Source organism: Cyprinus carpio, chromosome B1 (assembly GCF_018340385.1).
Source record: "Cyprinus carpio isolate SPL01 chromosome B1, ASM1834038v1, whole genome shotgun sequence".
NCBI classification, from domain to species: domain Eukaryota; kingdom Metazoa; phylum Chordata; class Actinopteri; order Cypriniformes; family Cyprinidae; genus Cyprinus; species Cyprinus carpio.
The window spans coordinates 18,591,792-18,611,684 of record NC_056597.1 but is presented as its reverse complement, the minus strand read 5'-3'; the positions used below and the strand labels follow the sequence as shown (position 1 = coordinate 18,611,684).

The following is a 19,893-nucleotide window of genomic DNA, read 5'->3' as shown; positions in this document are numbered from 1 at the left end:
CCTGGTGTGCTCAAAATTATAAATATGAATGGGAATATACATCACAGATATTTTACTCATAAGAATTTCTAGGGGTACCAATAATTGTGTTTTGTATTAATTTTAATAATGGGATTTTTTAGTTCAATGAAAGGTTAGATTTTTGTGATTTTATTTTTAAATAAAAGAACAAAAGGATTAATAATTCAGGTTTATTTTCACAGACTTCTTTGATCATATTTACCAATGGTACCAACAATTCTGACCACGTGTGTAAATAACTTATAAAGGTTGTGTACATTGTAGTATAACAAGCTCTTGGCTTGACTCTGTGCTGTCCACTTCTTGTAATTGGATAGCCTCTGCTATGCGCCAATTTTAGATCACCTTAGTCAGGAATTTTAAAGAAGTAGCTTAAGTTGGTTATGGAAATGCTGTCTGTTGTGCTGTGCTGGGCCTTTCTCCAGTCTTGCTGCTGTTAACAGAATGAGCCGAAGCATATGTAGTAGGACCACTCCAGTGATTTTTAATGAGATTTCTGAAGTATTGAAAGCAGTTTATGTTCATAGCAGTGAGAGATTTTAACCAGTATGGAGGATAATATGGAGAAACACAAAATGCTCTTAAAATAGGAGCTGTTGAAGGTTTGTTTTTAGGATACCAAATTAAATGTTTCTTCACAAAGTATAGCCATTAGTGTACTGTTTGTGTGTTTTTCTATCAATTTACTATACAGGAGAGTGAAGAGAGACAGGAGAGTGGTGGGATCTGGAAGCGTGGACTCAACCTGAACCTTCATAGCAGAAATTGTGAATTGAGTCGAGTGTGCTCTTGGAATATTTAATTATAATTGGATTTTACTTTAGTCTTACAGAGAATGTGTTGTACAGTTCGAGTCCTCAGCCTATGTATTTATTGATGACCATAAAGTGCCGGGGACTGGCATCCATGAAGTGCACCAGAGAAGCAGATGTTTGAAGAAGCTCAGAGGACGTCTTTGACTTCAAATCAGGCAAGTGGCTGCAACTCTTCCAATTTAAAAAAATAAATAAAAAAAAATTCAGTCCACTTGGGACAATATTGATTTATTAAAGCATTTTTGTTATTTCCTTTTTAGGAAAGACAGAACAGGGTTTGTCTAACAAAAATAGCACCTGGTTTCATCATTACTTCTTTTCGGATGGCCATCATTCTTGTCATCAGGTGTACAGTAACAGTGCAATAGGTGCTTTTTTCTCCTGGTGCCAGGGACTGTAAGTATTATGAAGCTTCACATAAGTTGTGATTTAAATAGGCCAAGAGTACATGCACTAAAACTGACAGTCATACACCAGGTCTAGTGATTACTTTTTCGCAGCTGTTGTCTTTGCAAATTAACCTGTCCGCTCTGGGGAAAGTGCTTTCAGCTCTTTTGTGAGACACTTCACCTGTTTGGCATTACTGTGGCACTCATTTCCATCACATATACTTCATTTGTTTCAAAGGAAGTACTCCAGCTTTGAAAATACTGAAGGGAACAGTGAAGGAGGACTTTTTAACATGACGTCTTCAGAATGCCTGCAGTAACCTTGGAAACCACAACCAAAAGCTGTGTTGCTAGAGAAACAAACCATTTTATCCCTTCTCAAATGATGAGGGCAACCAGTTTACTGGAAGGAAATTTTTGCCCGCACTTGAGAGGAGATGTTTAGGATTAACTGAGAATTATGGTGTATATAAGACTTATTACGGTCTACTAAAAATGGTCTTTTGCCAAAAATATCCTATACAAACATACAGCAAATATTCTTATACAAATGTCACTTGCAGGTGATGTCTTTAAAAGCACATTATCATTGTATTGCATTTGCTATTTGAACAAATATTCAGTATTTCTTAAGTATTGACTTTTCTGATAAAACTGTTACACTTATGTCCACTTATCATGGTTTAGCTAATATGATGTCTGTCGAAGACCTATTGAAGTAAATCTTGAGGATGAACTGCTTTATAGTGCTTAGATGCTACAAACCCCAATATGAGCATTCTAAATGAATTATTGACATTTGTCCCAAAGAACATGATTTAAAAAAAAAAAAAAAAAAACATTACTTGCTGGAAATATTTCCCTGCATATCTTGGGACCATAAAAGTACTATCTTTATCACTAGGGGGCAGTGCAACACTGTGGCTCCAAAATTGTCCAATTCCACAGTTCAGTTCAATAGGTTTTATGCAGTTCATACAGAGCCGATCCTCCCTATACGCAAAATGCACAAGCTGCGTAGGGTCCCCAAAATACCAGAGGGGCCCCTGTTGCTCTCAAAGATGATTTAATTTTAGTTTCGTTTTTGAATGTGGCCAGCGGTTGTAAAAACATGAATGATAATTTCTTTTAATACGGAGCGCTGTCACCCTTTCTACGTAAAAATCTGTCAAATCATGTAACGTGAATGTTGTACAGTCTTGATTGAGACTAAAAAAATTAGTTGAAAGCGTCCAGAGCTGCTGAAGAGACACTGTTTCTCAAACGCTTTCCATGAGCGTCATTTGAGACGGAGTGAAACACGGACAAATGCGTTTCATTCATTCATTCATTCATTCATTCATTCATTCATTCATTCATAACCACTCATACCCCTCTCAGGGCCCCCAGAAGTCCAGGATCGGCACTGAGTGCATGAATGTGGAGATCTGTTCAATATACTCCCTCTTCTTTAGTACTTCACATATATAATGTTTTACTCCATGATCGTATAATTTTGATTCCAATTACATAGTGCACTTTATGTGATTAAGAATGAATGTTAAGCTGGGTAGTTATCTAGTGAATGCATCTTTGTGTAGGTCTTTGCTTCTTGTGGTTTCATCATAAAGTGAGTGGCAGAGGTCATGTGTTGCCCTCTGCCTCTATTACAACAGAAAAGACTAGCCTCCTACAAAATGATCTGTGCAGGTCTGTCAGGTATCTGTTCTATACTGTCAAGTCAAGTAAATGCAAGAAAAATGTATATGCATCCACTTCATATTTCAGCAGCGTCTTAGTGCTTACATTTTAAAGATTCTTTTTCTGGTTAGGAATGAAGCTATTTGTGGAATGAGAGTGCCCAAAGCAATGCATCATTTTAGGAGTCAATTTCCATGTGGTTTAAATTCAGAGTAAATCTTATTAATAAAGTCGAGGGCCTCTCAGTGCTTGGTTATGTGTTATAGATACAGTCCAATAAAACAAGCACAGGCAGATACACACAAACATGCACTGTCGTGCATGAAAAATGGATAAGTTAGACAGATGAGGTCAAGCAGCAGTCTCAAGGTGCTGTGAGAATGGGTTTATGTGGCAGAGCCCATATGTCAGAAGGAAGACTAGAGGAAAAATGAAATAAATTCCACTTTTTTCCAAGTAACCTCATAGAAGCTGTACACACGGGACACATTGTTACTTATGAGGCTATCATAAAATAGTGGCCCCCACAGGATAAAATGATCCCAGAATGGATTTTCTCAGCCTTAATATATCCAAGCCTGGATTGTGACTGACGGCATGCAGAACAACTGAAAAGTAGTTTGACCAACAGCGTTCAAGTATTGTAGTTAATCGATCAATTGCGCCATGCAAGAAGAGTGCAGCCAAAGCAATGCAAATATGCATGCATTTAATATTTGGGGACTGTAGAAAGCAAACAAAGCATATTTTAGGCAATTTATAAATCCCGACCAGGACATATATGGAAAGAGGAGGACATATGGTCATGCAACTTCTAGAATATTGAGATTATCATTGTAAAATATGGGGTATGAAGATGTTAAATTGCAAACACAGAGTAGATGTTAACCAAATATTAACCAGCCGTTTGCACAAACGGAAGTAAACGCCCACTTCTGGCATTGGCTAAATTCACTGGACTGTATCCATGGTCTCCCGTAAAGCATGTTGTGTGTTTTGATATTCGAGATGGCTATGAGAGCTGTACATGTTTGAGCCTGAGTCAGGCAGAAGAAATTGAAACAACTAACCACATGGATTCCAACAGCCTGTTTCAGTCTGATATTTGCTTTTGCTTGCTTAATTGCTGAACACTTTTCCATATTCTGGTCTGATGCAAAATGTATAGTGACATACAAACTGTTGTTGATAACATAACAGCCAACACAATTAAAGAGATAGTTCACCCAAAAATTACAATTCTGTCATTAATTACGCATTAATTACCCTCATGTCATTTCAAACCTGTAAGACCTTCGTTCATCTTCGGAACACAAATTAAGATATTTTTGATGAAATCTGAGAACTTTCTGACCCTCCATAGACAGCAAGGGTACTACCACGATCAAGGCACAGAAACATAGTAAGGACATTGTTAAAATAGTCCATGTGACATCAGTGGTTCAACCATAATTTTATGAAGCTATGAGAATATGTTTTGTGCTCAAAGAAAACAAAAATGGCAATTTTATTTAACATTTCTTCTCACCACCCTGGCACCACTTTGGAGAGTATAACGGTGCACGTAGGTGCTCTCCTCTGAATGTAAACAAGGCACAGCGCATGCGTGTTCTGCATCAGCAGCACCACGCACATGCAGATCCAAGAATGCGCATATGTTGTGATACTCTCAAATATGGTGCCAGGGTGACATAGAAGAATTGTTGAATAAAGTTGTTATTTTTTGTTTAGAAAACGAGCCCTTTGAAGCTGCATTGAAACTGCACTTTGGACTTTCAAATCGTCAGCCACCATTGAAGTCCACTATGGACAGAAAATCTTGGAATGTTTTGCTCAAAAAACTTAATTTCTTTGCGACTGAAGAAAGAAAGACATGAACATCTTAGATGACATGGGTGTGAGTAAATGATCAGGAAATTTTTATTCTGGAAGTGACCTTATCCTTTAATGACAGAATTTTCATTTTTGGGTGAATTATCCCTTTTAGGTAATTTTATGCCATTTTTAAATATTTATCTCAAGGAAATGTTTCTGATCTGTGTATGTACAAATTTTATTAGCAACACGCAAGCAATATGCTTGGTGTCTTAATAATGTTAAATGCATGTGTGAATATCAATAACATTTTGATTCTCCATTCCCCTTTAAAATGATAAAGGTTCTGTGTAGTCCTTCAGTTAAGACAAGGTCATATAAAGAGCATAATAAATATAGTTTTTGATGGAGTATAGCATTTTACTCTCTCACACTGCATTTTTAGACACTTCTCTCACACTGCAGGACATTTTGAGCTTTTATGCTGTTTTGAAAAATTGTTGCTTACATTTAGCCTTTCAATTTCCACAGAAATCTTATGTTTTTCTTTTATTACAGTTCGTGATGAATCCTCCCACGACACAAGCAATTTGCTTAAAAACAAAACACAATTTGAATGTATTGTTATATTTTTATAGACAAAGCTTTCCAGGTAAATTATGAAAATTTAAGACAAACAAAGATGACCCCCCCCCCCCCCCTTTTAGATTAAAATTACATGGCAAGTCAACTGCCCACACATAAGTCTGGCTAATTATAAAAGCCACATGAGAAACCTATAACCATTCTCCTTTCTGGGAATTTCATAAGCATGCTGGGAACGTATCTCTCATTTTGGCTTTATGTTCTTGGCTCTGACCGGCACTTTGTACCTGCTGCATGACTGTGAAATACTGTTCGCCAAAGGTCAATATGTAGCCAGACGTCAAATAGGCCACCTCCTGTGACAGATGATGACGGACTTTCCCAACCCCTGTGCTCATGCACAAGCCAATCTGTTGAACAGCGGGAGCTATAGTCACATCTTCTATAGCAGACCTTAATCATCTGGACAAGAGCACTGTAATCTAGCTGTCTAGCCTCATTGCAATGATATAGTTTGACCTTTGGCCATTGTGAGCTAGAATATTGACACAGGAGACACCGATTCTATATATTAGATTTTCTGTGCTCTCTGCGCTCAGCGGATAATTTTCAATTCATGTGCATTTGCGTCATACTTTCATTATAAAATATAATGCACAGCTACTTTACGGTTTGACATATTGCTTTATTGGACATTAATCAGGTGAAATGAGACTGCTATACCTGTGCTATATGAATACTGATAGCACAGCACTTTTTTTTTTTTTTTTTTTTTTTTTTTACATTTCTCTATCAATCTTTTGCTCTAACTTTCTATAAAACTGTCTTGTATAGCTTCATAATTCACCACCTTGTCTTTTATATTTGATCGGAGCTGCTGAATAAAACTAGATGTTATATAATGTGATGTTTTAGTCACAAAGGCAGCGTTATTAAGATAAAATGTGTATTTTAAACAACTTTAGCTGAATCGGTTAGCAATGGATTCCACTGTTAAGTAACTGAAACTTGGAGGGTATTATTTGGCTGATCAGCCTCTGTCAGTGGAAAGAGAAAATGTGTTCCTGACAGTACAACGACTGAGAAAGATAGCTTGAAGAAAGGTGTGATATTACTTTTCTAAGCAATTTGGCTCGCGATTTTCACCTGATGGGCAATAGATCTCCCATTAAATACCTATAGACTTACAGGAGAACGGACAAGATCATCACAGCAATATTTTTAAAGACTTTCTGCTATCTTTCTTTTCAAATAAATGTAAATACATATGCATTTACACATACATTTGTATACACACAAACACACACACACACATATATATACATGCATGTGTATATATATATATATATAGATTACTAAAACTTCAACTAAAAATAAAACAGAAAATGTAAAAATTGAGAACTAAAATGTAATTTAAAATAGTAACATACAAACTATAATAGTTAAAATAACTACATGTACTGGAAGGTTTTTATTTTTATTTTTTTGGTTTCCACTGTTATGATGAGAAAGAGACCTGTCTTTTAAACATACAACCCCTCCTTTGCTTTTCCAAAAAAGGTGTCCTGTAATAAGACTTTTTATTTTTTATTATTAGATTTTTGCTTAAAAATGGACAAAACAAGTGTGCCAAAAAGAATAAGAAAAAATGATATCACCTCTGAGACTTACAGTACACAGTACAACAGTACTTGGGGCATCCTGGTGGTGACCATTAAGCAGCAGTTTCTTCAGAAAATAAAAAAATAAAAAAAATGTTTATGTTCAAACACTGTTGCCCATTTGTGCTCCTGTTTGTGATCAAATATCAAATACTGGAAACCAACAAAAGAAACTAGAAAAGCATGTCAAGAAACAGCTGGGTGAAATGAGGTCAAGAAAACATTTAACACACTGCTTGGTGTGCCACCCTGAAAGCAAAGAAAAAGCAAATAACTACAGGGGAGAGTATGATGACTAAATCTGCCCTCATTTCAGTTTCAATCAAGCACTTTATTAGCAGGCAGATGGAAGTGAATAAATCTCAGCGTTTGGTCTGCAGCATATTTTAATATTACAACAATACAACAAGCTATAAACCATTCAGCAACACAATAAAACATAATTGACTTATTAGAGGCAGGGCCTACTAAGCTTTTGCAAGTATAAGAAAGCAATTTTCATGCGAATTACTGTAATACCTCTGTGGGTTTTACCATTTAACACCCAAACGCTCCTGAGATTCGTGCTCAGCTCAGACTAAATCCCTGACATGTGCAGCTGATGTTGAAACCTAAATCCCTGGTATTTGTCATCGTTCACTAGCTAAAAGTGCTGTGGACAGTTCAAGGCCCAGTGTGAAGTGGAAATAGCAGGGGAGCTCTTGAGCTCAGTGGACTAATGATGTTCATCTGTCCTTGCTGCTAAAAGCTGTTTCAAAAGATAAAATGAAGTTCTATGTGCTTATGTTCTCTATTAGAAACTCCCTTTGTCTCTTTACTTTTTCTCTCAGTTGCAGCACTCAACCTCAAGGGTTTAAATGCTGTTATCAAAACTTGTATCACTTTCCCTTTCAAAGGTACTTTTTTTTTTTTTTTAAACGATGCATAAAATGCTCAGTACTCCCTGACAAATCGATATCACTGAAATCATTCCTGTCTCTTTGACAGCCTGAAAAAAAAGAAGAAAAAAAGGCCTGAGATTTTTTGAGCAAATCAGAAATGCCCTCTGACTGTCAATCATTTTTTCAGGTTCACTAAAGCATCTTTGGGGTTAGCAGAACAGAGCTATTGAGGTCTCATCTGTGCTATTTTTTTATTCACGTAGGCTCGCATTTAAACACACTTTGGGCCTCATTCTTAAAACATGAGCAGAACAAACTGTGTAAATCACTGTGGAAATTGTTGCATTTGTTATGGAAATGTAATTTATTGCAAAAGTTATATAAGAATGGTTTCATGAACAATTTGCACAGAAATTTGCCGCTTGTTTTTCATGAACGAGGCCCTATGAATTTATATAAAAAATTATTATTATTTTTTTAAATTTCCGTTCAGTCAATCCATGAACACTTTTAAATGTCAAAAATCAGCTCTGAAAAATGTATCAACACTGAGGGCATAAGTAAGAAACCTGTGTAACATAACCAGTGCAATGTTAAATTCTAGATGTTGTCACAGTTTTGAAAATGTTTCACTGGCTTTGTTGATTAGCAGCATGTTTCCCTTCATCTCTGTTGAATTTGCAGGAGATCTCATATTGCTTTTTTAAGTATTGTAGTGTTCTATTATATACTGATTTGTTTTTCACTAGGAATGTTTCTCATACTCTTGCAAACTGCAGCACTAATTAACAAACATCGTCTGGGACATTTAATCCCTTAAAAGTCTAGAGATCACTATAGAGTTCATATTAAACCTGTGGGCATTGTGAGCGATTTTAATGTAAGTATGGTGTTCAGAAAGTGTTGTACTGTTCTGGAATGCTTCCAGCTCTTTGCTATTGTGTGTGTGTATTTGTATGCCTGGTTGGAGTTGTGTTTTAATTCTTTATTGATGCAGGTAAGGAGGCACTTGTGTGTGTTTGGATCATTTAAATGCTTGAAGAAAATGTAGAGATGTCACACTGTGATCCACATAACATGATTTTTTAATGAGTCCTTTAGTATTGTCTGTTTCATAACAATGGTTGTTTTATTCTCTGTTGATGTTTCTGAAAGTTGAATTTTTTAAGATTTTAACATTAGTCGGTCTTGCATATGTAATTAACATTGACATTTTCTGTTGTTTCTTCCTGTAGTTCATCAGTATTTTGCAGAATTGATTCCATTTCAATTAATAGAATTTTAAGGGAATTGGAATTGGAATGACAGCAGAGGCAATTAACTGTTTAACAATAACCTATAATAAACAATTTACCTAATTTTTAAACTCTATAATTGAAGACTTAAGGAGAAATTGAAGCATAAATGTAATTTAATAAATGTAATGAAATATATCAAATGAATACAAATGCATATAATAATTGATAAAATTTTTCTGGAAATACTTCATGTTTTGTGTGAATGATAATGCTTATGAATAATTCATACTGAAAAAAATTAATATATTATTAAAAACCACACATCACAGTCATTAGAATTTCATTCCATTTTAATATTGCTTCTTTAAATGTTATTACAAATTATTTTATATAATTCTGCACACTCTTTGCTACCTCAGTTCAAATTCAAGTTTATTAATTTAATTAAAATTCAAAAGGCATACTTGGGTTCAATTCAGGATCATGCCATGGTCATGGATTTGATTCCCAGGGTACAAAAAAAAAAAAAAAAGATTTTTCTTTCTATTCATGTAAACTCAGATTTTAATACACAGTTGGCCTCATTCATGAAACATGAGCAGAGCAAACTGAACAAAATATTCTCAAATCCATTCAAATGGAAATGGTTGCATTTGTAATGGAAATTAAATGCATTTCAAAAATTATATAAGAATGGTTCCACGAACAGTTGGCACAGAAATGTGCTGCTTGTGTTCCATAAATTAGGCTCTTTTCACTAATACAGGTGCATCTCAATAAATTAGAATGTCGTGGAAAAGTTCATTTATTTCAGTAATTCAACTCAAATTGTGAATCTTGTGTATTAAATAAATTAAATGCACACAGACTGAAGTAGTTTAAGTCTTTGGTTCTTTTAATTGTGATGATTTTTGCTCACTTTTACCAAAAACCCACCAATTCTGCCAGCTTGAAGGCCATGAGCTTCTCCACCCTTCCTCCAGACTCTAGGACCTTGGTTTCCAAATGAAATACAAAACTTGCTCTCATCTGAAAAGAGGACTTAGGACCACTGGGGAACAGTCCAGTTCTTCTTCTGCTTAGCCCAGGTAAGGCGCCTCTGACGTTGTCTGTGGTTCAGGAGTGGCTTAACAAGAGGAACATGACAACTGTAGCCAAATTCCTTGACACGTCTGTGTGTGGTGGCTCTTGATGCCTTGACCCCAGCCTCAGTCCATTCCTTGTAAAGTTCACTCAAATTCCTGAATTGATTTTGCTCTCGGTTGGTTGTGCATCTTTTTCTTTCACACTTTTTCCTTCCACTCAACTGGATGTTAAATGTGAGTCAAAATCATCACAATTAAAAGAACCAAAGACTTAAACTACTTCAGTCTGTGTGCATTGAATTTATTTAATACACAAGTTTCACAATTTGAGTGGAATTACTGAAATAAATGAAGGCGTAGCAATATAGGACAGGTAAGGCAATTGCCTAGGGCCTCGCATTTTAAGGGGGCCCCGGAGGGCTGATCATTTAAATAATCAGAAATGTTAATATTAATGGGGTGCATATTTACACTAAGTGCAGGTAGCCCACCTTGTTGTTAGAGGTTACGTATATTAACTCCGCCCACCACTGTCTGGTTGGGATAGACAAAATTACAAACACACACGCCGCACAATAAAACAGAAGTGTAAGCCGTAAGGATCTAACTTTTTGGTGATAACTTTTGATGCGATCGACCTGAATTCAAATCCACCTTTTGCCGAACTCATTCTTCTCTCTTTTCCCATCACATATTGGAAAGCTGTTTATTTAAATAAATAAATAAATATTCGAAAAGTGTAAATTAAATACCACACAGCTATTTAATAAGAAAGTGTTTATCGTGTAGGTTTCGGAGTAGATGTAGGGAGGTCTTTATTGTCCCAATAAGGCTTCACCCATTTAATAATTTTAATAAATATGATAATTTGCACTCAATATGTTATTATACATATAACATTTATAATGTACCACAATACTGAGGTGCAAATGTCTGCTACTATTTGCATATAAATAGTATAAACTATTTACACTTATAACAAAGAAAATACATGTGCATTTTATTAATAATTAATAACATTAAATATTAATCATACAGAGTTTCTGAAAATACCTCATATTTTGTGTGCATGATCCCATTTATGAATAATTCATACTAAAAATAAATAAAAATATATTATTAAAAACCACACTTAAATCATAGTCACTTACATCATAGAGTCATTTGAATTTTATTCTTCAATCCAAATTCAAGTTTGAATTAAACTGAATTGAAATTCAAAAGGCATATTCAGTTCAATTCTGAATCATGCCAAGGATATGAATTTAATTCCTAGGTAATAAACAGACAGATAAAATTCATAGCTTGAATGCACATTAAAAAACTGCCATATAATAAAGGATAAATTAAAAAAATGCACATGTAATTTCTTAACAATTTTACTTTTGAAAACTTTTTTTGTTACCATATATTCCTTTTCTTTCTTTCTTTCTTTCTTTCTTTCTTTCTTTCTTTCTTTCTTTCTTTCTTTCTTTCTTTCTTTCTTTCTTTCTTTCTGCATTGAAAAGAGAAAAACGCCTTAGGACGGTCATGTTTTTTTGACACCCATTCTCGCCGCCTCAGCTGCAGGTGCCATTGTAATGATGGTCTTTGAAATCCTGAACTCTACACTGTACTAGTGAGAGGAGGCGTGATGCTCAGCTGGTTGCTATGGTTCTCCTCCTCTCAAGCCAGTGAGATCACAGAGGCTAATGGAACAAATTTCCTAACATTAAGGGGTGAACATATCTGGGTCATCTCATCCCCCTCATTTCCTATAGGAAACAAGCTAACAAACAAGCTGAGCATTATAAATGTGCATCAGCCTGTGTTTCAACCTTACAAACTGATGCGCAGGTAATCAAGTGTGGCGTACTGCAATAATTTCATGAATGTCAGCGAAATCAGAGGTCAGATCGCCACATGTGGCACAGCATTTGCCTGTTTGAGGTGTTTATCTGGGGCATGAACAAAAGATATATGTGCGCTTTTGTAAAAAACACTCAATGTAAGCATGTACTATGTAATCTTTCTACATTATTCTCAAAATATATTCGGCTTGTTTCATAATGCATGTCGAAATGTGTTTGGAGTGTGAATGAAGAATTCAGTGAGGGCTTTTGTGCATGATAAATGAACTTGAACTAAGAGGTAAGGAGCTTTTGTTGTTGTTTTGTTCATGGGAAAACAAAATCATTTCCGAGTCTCCTTTTTCATTTAGCATCCCTCTCCCTGTACTTGGGTGAAAAGGTTGTTTATTGAGTTCATAACTCATTTTGCTACAACATTTTCATCTGGTCCTATCAACCTTCATCAGTTCATCTTGTAAATTGTTCAGGCTGTTTTGACGCCGTAGCAGTTCTAAGTGATTTTTATGATGCTGCCATGACTTATGCTGTTGTAATGGGTTTTTAAAGACTCCCTGTTCAGAGGAAACAGATGTTTCAATGGGCATAGAACCCAAGTTAGGCCTAAATCGTGTGCATCATTTGATTTAAAACTACTAATGTGATGAAGTGGTGCGTTTGACTTTTTGAGAGTGGAGTGATATAAAAGGTCACAGTCATATGATCAGATTTATTTTTCTGTTTGGGTGTGAGTATGTGTGTTGTCTTTTAAAGGGATCATATCATAAAAAATCTAATTTTCCTTTATTTTGAAGTTGAACTGTTTGAAGTTATGCATTTGAAGATTTTTCCTTCCCAGTCAAAAAGATCATTTATCATTAAATAAGCTGTTAAAATGGCTTGTTCTGTAATCTCTTACATTCCGCAGGATGAATGCATAAACATGACAATCGCATTTATGCATACACTTCCTATTCTGAAACTGAATATTAATGGAGGATTTAGGATGGATACTATTTTCTAAACACACTCCTCAAATATATTAAAGCCTAAATTTAAACCTTAAGATGTATTTCAATAGCATAAAAAATTGGCATCCATTTGGATTACAGTTGTAACATAAAATAATAAACTGAATAGAATGCATATTTGTCAGTCATACTTAAATGAAGTAAGATATAATACATAAGATGTAATACATAAATCATTAATTTACATCAAAATATTTTTCAGGTATTATATATTAAAAGACTATTGCTAGTTTGTGTAAGAGTGGGTTGTGGGGAAAGCATGCTAAATATGTGTTTATTGTTTCAAGTGTTATAAATGAGTGAATGAGTGACATTTATTTTTGACAAGGTCCCCTATTCAGTTTTTGAAGCACATTTAAGCATGAATAGATTCGTAACCATCACAATGTAATTAAAACTGTTGAATTTTAGAGAAAATTCTGCAGAATGTATATGAAAATATATTAAGCAGAGAGTACTATATTTTAAAAGTATCTAAAATATTTAATAAATAAACCAAGGAAGGGAATGTTTAGAACTTTGCCAATGATGCTGATCTGATTCTCCAGAAATCTGCAAAATGTTCTGCAGGTACAAATTCGATATGAGCTTGGCTATTAATAAGCACTGTTAATCATTTTACTGGTAATCACGTTCACTTAGCACAGTAGCAAGAAATTACCTAATTTTATCACATTGTCATGACCAGATGAAAAGATTCAGTGACAAACAGTTTGTCTATCCACCCGAGAACTGCTGTGGCTCAAACACAATCACAACCAATCAGGAATCATTTGATGTTTAATGAACAGATATGAAGAGTGGGATTGGACCAATGAGCACACAGTGAGCGGGGCTATGCAGCGCAGTGTTGCAGAAATAGAAACCAAGCAAGCAACAAAACACCCTGTATCTCATTGCTTGTCACAGCTGATTAGGGGTGGGGGGGGGGGGGGTCACGAATTTACATGGAAGATCAAAGAAAAGCTGGATTCTGATTTTAAGTTCAAAGAGACAATAAATAACATTATAAATCAACCTCAAGGGGAAAATTGTAAAAAAAAAATGATATGACCCATTTATTGTTGCACCTGATTCCTTAAACTTGTTTGTTTTCCTTTGTCAGTTGTTTTTCCCCTTCTTTGGCTTATTTCATTCTACATTTCCTGCTGTCCAGGGACTGGTTATCTCTTGTGTCTCGTTCTCATAATGTAGCCCTGGAGCATGATCGCTCCTCCTGCCTCAGCTCTGCTCGTCCACATTACTTTTTCACAGCTTGTCATTTCTCATTGCTGGTCGCCATAACCTTCAAAGTAAATGCTCAGTGTTCAGATTTGTACCTTGTCTGTCTCCCATTCTCTGTCTTTTTCTTCATGTAATCTTCAACTTCGACCTGTATATTGAGGATTGATGTATGTTGTTCTGTTTCTTTAGTCGCTGACTCTCTTTCTGTTAAATAACTGGATCATGCTCCCGCAGCATGTAAATACGTTATCATCTCTGATGCCCTTTAACCCTACAAATATCCATCTAACATCTATCCGCATTCCCTGTTATTTCTTCTCACCCGCCTGTGAGTGAGAATGCATTGCTGTCGGACCACTTGAGAAGCATGTAGATGGCTAACAGCTGGTATCATGTTTATTTTAGTCCTTTTTGTTGAGACCGTCCATCTAATGACCATTAGAATGACTGTAATGGCTCCAAATTAGATTTGATAAGAGTGATGATGGGGTTGAGGGAACTGCAAATTTACCTCTGACAGCTTTTGATGGTTGAGAGCTCTATAAAACCTAACAGGGATTAAGTAATTATGACTATTACTGGAATGTTATTTAAGTGGAGCAGAGACAGAACATTGCTGTCTTTTTTTAAACAGAGAACATCTTTAATTTCCTTTGTGTTTCTGCCTTTCTTGCCCTGTTTTTCTAAAGTGTTGAAATGTCCTACTGGTGCTTTTGAAGTATATATTTGAACTTCCATTTCTCTGGAAAAACAGCAGAAGGGAATATTTTCAGCAGATGGTGTGCAGTGATGTTATGGAAACCTTGAGTGGTCTATCAAGACTGTCCTGTTGTCCTTTTTCCCTACAAAATCAAAAGAAAAAGCTAATAGTAAGTACATAACCGAGTGACTAAAACTTTAAAGTTAAAATGAACTAAAAATATAAGAAATAAAATCTAATTCAGAATATTAATAAATGCTGTAATCGTATATAAATAATACTAAAATATGTATGTCCTCCTTTAATGTGTCTGCATGAACAAAAGCGACCAGTACATCCTTCAAAATTTTCTCCTTTTGTGTTAAGAAAGTCATATGTGACCTGGAGCACAAAATCAGTCATTTGAAATTTTCAAACGACTGAATAAATCAGCTTTTCATTGATGTATGGTTTGTTATGATAGGACAATATTTGATACAACTATTTGAAAATCTGGAATCTGAGGGTGCAAAAAAAAAAAAAAAAAATTACTGAGAAAATTGCCTTTAAAATTGTCCAAATTAATATCTCAGCAAAAGTTCTGATATATTTACAGTGTTATATTTGACATATTTAAAAGATAAGTTGATAATTTTAACCCATACAATGTATTTTATACCTTGCTATTTATGACTGGTTTTGTTGTCCAGCGACGAATAAATTATTTTTTAATTTTAGGTGAGCCATTTCTTTTACCATTTGAAATCTTAATTTGCATATCAACATTTTTTTTATCTTGCATAATATGTTCTGTCACCCTCACTGTAGCATACTGTATCTTATAGTTTTTATATTCCACATCAAGTCTTTAAAATTCAACATCATGCTCATCATTTATAAATGTGCCAACTAAACGTCCTAAAACAACCCCTGTCCTTTGAGTTCCGTCTGTGTTGTTTGTCTGCTGAAGCACATGATCTGAATTTCTGTGTACTCTATTGGACAGTTTGACAGTAGGGTTCCTTTTGTATTCTTGGTAAGTTGTATTGTCTGTTGGTGCATGAACTCAGACTTGGGAAATTTACATATTTAGGTAGTTTGTTCATTGTAGCTGATGTGTTGCCTGATAATGTTAGTGATATTCATTATAGTTAATCATTTACAGGCACGTGTAACCATTTATACTGAGAAATCAACGGTGTGTGATGGCAATTCTTTACTGAGAGTAAAGCATTAGTTACATTACACAATGTTTACTATAATGGGTTTTTTTGTTTATTTTTTTCTTTCAGTCTGCAGTTGTGGTATTCATGCGTAACTCCATTCAAGTGACCACTACAATACATAATAATTCAAGTGTGTGTTCCACCTGATTTTTTTTTTTTTTTTTTACTGCTTACTGATCCTTATGTCATTCCAGAATTTAACATTGTGCTTACATTGTGCTACTGGGGTACAAATTAGGGTAATTATGATATATATTAGGGTAAAAAAATTGCATTTTTAAAACCAGATGCAGAAGCAGTACTTTGTTCTCAGGTGAATGAAGCTATAGAAATGTTGGACCCCAATGCCATTGTAGTGACAAAAAACATGGACACATTTTTCAAAATGTCTTTTGTTTTTTTTCACTGAAGAAATAAAGTGACACAGGTTTGGAATGACATGAGGATGAGTAAATGATGACTGAATCTACACCCTTAAATGCCATTTGAGTTCATGTGTATTCATGTGTATTCAAATGTGGCATATATTCAAAAAGAACAGCATCTTTAAAATATCCCCTTAAGTCATTGGTGAGGGTAAGTAAATCAAGTCCAAATAATTTTTTGTGTTTACTGTTTTTTTCAATAACTTAATATGACCTTTCAATAATATATACAAGATGTTTGTCAAGTGTTTGGAAAAACTGTCCCTGTTGTAATTTTGGAAAGTTTGTTGCAGTTTGAATAAGACCAGACATGGACATCTACAGGGAAATAGATTTTTGGCTTTAGTTGAAAAGTTTCTCCATTGCTATTGATTGCTTGACTGTGATGCTCAGCAACTAAAGCGCAGGTCAATCAGCAGACTCTCTGTGGACCTAGACTGCACACCTTCTACCATTAGTATTCATACAGGCCAATGGGCTGCTAATCTATAAGGCCTCCAATATCTACCCACTGGGATAGTTGTATAATTACATGGCATTAATATTCATAACACAAGCCAAAGGAGACGTATCTCTGAAGGCTGTGCTTTACTGAGGTTATCTCAAGTGTAGAAACATGCTGCAACTTGTATTCATACAAAACCTTGAAAAGCATTATGGATTCAGATGTTTTAAATTGGGGTCAACATGCTGTACTACAAACCGAAGGCATACAATAGCAAAATAGCTGGCATTCAAAGCAAAAAGTTAAAAGAAAATATGACTACTTTGATTGTATTTGGATTTTTGATATTGCAAACTGGAGTCCTTTAGGACTCTGTGATTCAGGTTTATTAGCACTCTCTCGTTTCCTCATAGATATGTAGGTGTCAGACAAATTGAATAAATAATGGTAAAATGAAAGATAAAACACTGCTTGTCCCCTTCAGTCCAGCTTATTTCCATTTACTAGGGATGCAAGGTGCATCTTTGCCTTTGTATTGTGCCCACGCCTGAGAAAGCTCTTTCTAATAAGACCAGACAACCTGCTGAAATATCTTCGTCTCATAACACAAAAGCATATGCACAGTTGTTTATCTAGTAGTCGACCTTGTATTACGACAGATTTAGCTCCCAGGCAGAAATTCACAGCCCAGTCTCCCCGTCCCATGTGGAGTGTGCATACTGAGCCCCAGTGTACATGTGTGCAGAAAACTAAAGCCTTTGCTGACTATTCTTGGAACGCAAGACACCACAATTCTCATCTGGCTGTGATGTAGAAAGTAGGACACACAAGAAATAGTACTGGCATTGACCCTGATAGAGAAAAGGGGCACCAGTGCTATACTTGCTCACATTAAGGTCTTCTACCACTACTACTCTAGGAAATAAAATGATCAAAACAAATATCGTTTCTCTGTGCCTTTATCGTTATAGCTGTGGTGTGAACTCTGCTATTCTTTAATATCGAGAACGATTTTTAGAACTATATCTTTGTTGTTATCTTTATAGTTATCGTCCTTGGTGTAAACGGGCCTTAAGTCAGGGGTTTTCAAACTTTTTGATACCTTTTACAAGGGACCTTCTTTATGTGTTTGATGGACCAAGTAGAGCTTATAGAGCTTATTTTAAATATTATAAATCAAATGATTTATATGCTGTCACATTAACTAAACATTTCCTGCTGATAAGTTATTCTTTTCAATAACTTAGCCTCAGGCTCAAATTTCTCACATGCAGAGTGTATGGAATTTAAATTATACAACCCTTTACAAGTGGTGATCTGACACCTCCAAGTATAAGTGCCTTGTCCCTGGTGTTATTGTTAACATTTCTCTGTCACTTTTGACCTGTATCTAAGGTCTGTTTGTTTAATAGGAATATTGTTCCAGTACTAGGAAGGTTGCATTTCCAGGAACATGTCTTACATTTGTCTGGGGAATATGTTGAGTAAAAATGCGGAAAGAAGCATCATGTTTTTGTATTTTGTACCCAGCTTTATGGGGAACCCATTAGTCATTCTGTTGACAGCAAATCAATTTGGAAGCATGTTTTAAAACAACACTAAGAAAAGTTTACTACAAAGACAAAGATGAAAATGTTGCTCCATTGCTTCATTTTATTTTATCTTGCACTCTTTTAGGATTCTTCCCTTAAAACTGTCTTTTCTTCTTTGCCACAGGCATATTTTGAGCTGTTCTTAATACTCATGTTCTGTAATATATTAGGGCAGACAACAAAGTGACTCCTTAAGAGCTATCATTATAATTGTCATCAACTCTCTATTTTACTCTCTCTCACTCTCATTTACTTCCACCATAATGAAAAAAGAAATGAGGTCTCAAGACAAATGCATCTCTGGTAATATCCCAGAACCATTAGAGGGAAGAAACGTCCACTTTAGGATCACATGATATAATATACAAGCCAAAATTGGAGGAAGAATGAGTGCACATGAGAGCTCAATAAGGTTCTCAGTACAATGAAAAGTGACATTTTTAATGTCTCTTAAGGATTCTTTTGGTTTGCATTGTATTTGTATGATAGAAATATTTGCTATTAATGTTAAGAGAAACTAGGTACATTTTACAATACGTAAATGTAAAAAGGCGTATGCAGTTAAAAGTTACATTCTTAGTTCAAATGGACATGCTTGCACCATCAGTTATAAAAATGTAAAATATGCAGTGTGTAGACGTATTTTTGGTGCCCTTCTCACCTTGCTGCTTTGTACGATATCACGCAAAATAGATGTCTTCTTTCAATTCAATTAGAAAACAAAATGCATTGAGTAATCTGCATAATAATTTAAGATGAGCTACTGTGACTGATTGTTTACTTTACAGTTTGCTCAGCCACAGTTACTTCTCTCTGTTCTTTCACTAAATTAAAAAAAGCTTGTGCCCAAATATTAAAGCCCATTATGAATCAGCCTAAGGGCAAACTCAAAGTAATTAATTGTGAAATGAAATACAGTTACTGGAGCTGAATTGTATTTAGATTTGATTATTATAATTACACTGAGCCAACCAGAAAAAATAAATAATGCCTTTCTATTAGCATTGCAGTGTACAACTTTGTCAGAATTTACTGTAATTCTTTACTGTATGGCTTACTAATTACTTTACGGCTCCGCGTTTTATCGTCTGGGTAGAACTATTGTTCCAACCACCAAAAATAGATTCATGAATAACCTGCCTGATTTATCTTAGCTTTTTTTTTTTTTCTTAAATACACATGAACTAGACGAGATGACTAACAATATGGCCACTATCTTCTCTAATACATTAGAAGCTGTTGCCCCCGTCAAATTTAAAAAGGTTGAAGAAAAAT

General features: G+C 35.1%; 1 long non-coding RNA gene across 1 annotated transcript; it reads left to right on the top strand.

The window, feature by feature from the left end:
• The first annotated feature begins 195 nt into the window (after positions 1-195).
• LOC122135885 lies at positions 196-3,517 on the top strand. The gene is made up of 2 exons (XR_006153744.1): positions 196-623; positions 716-3,517. It is a non-coding gene; the product is annotated as an uncharacterized LOC122135885 (long non-coding RNA).
• The last annotated feature ends 16,376 nt before the right edge of the window (positions 3,518-19,893 follow it).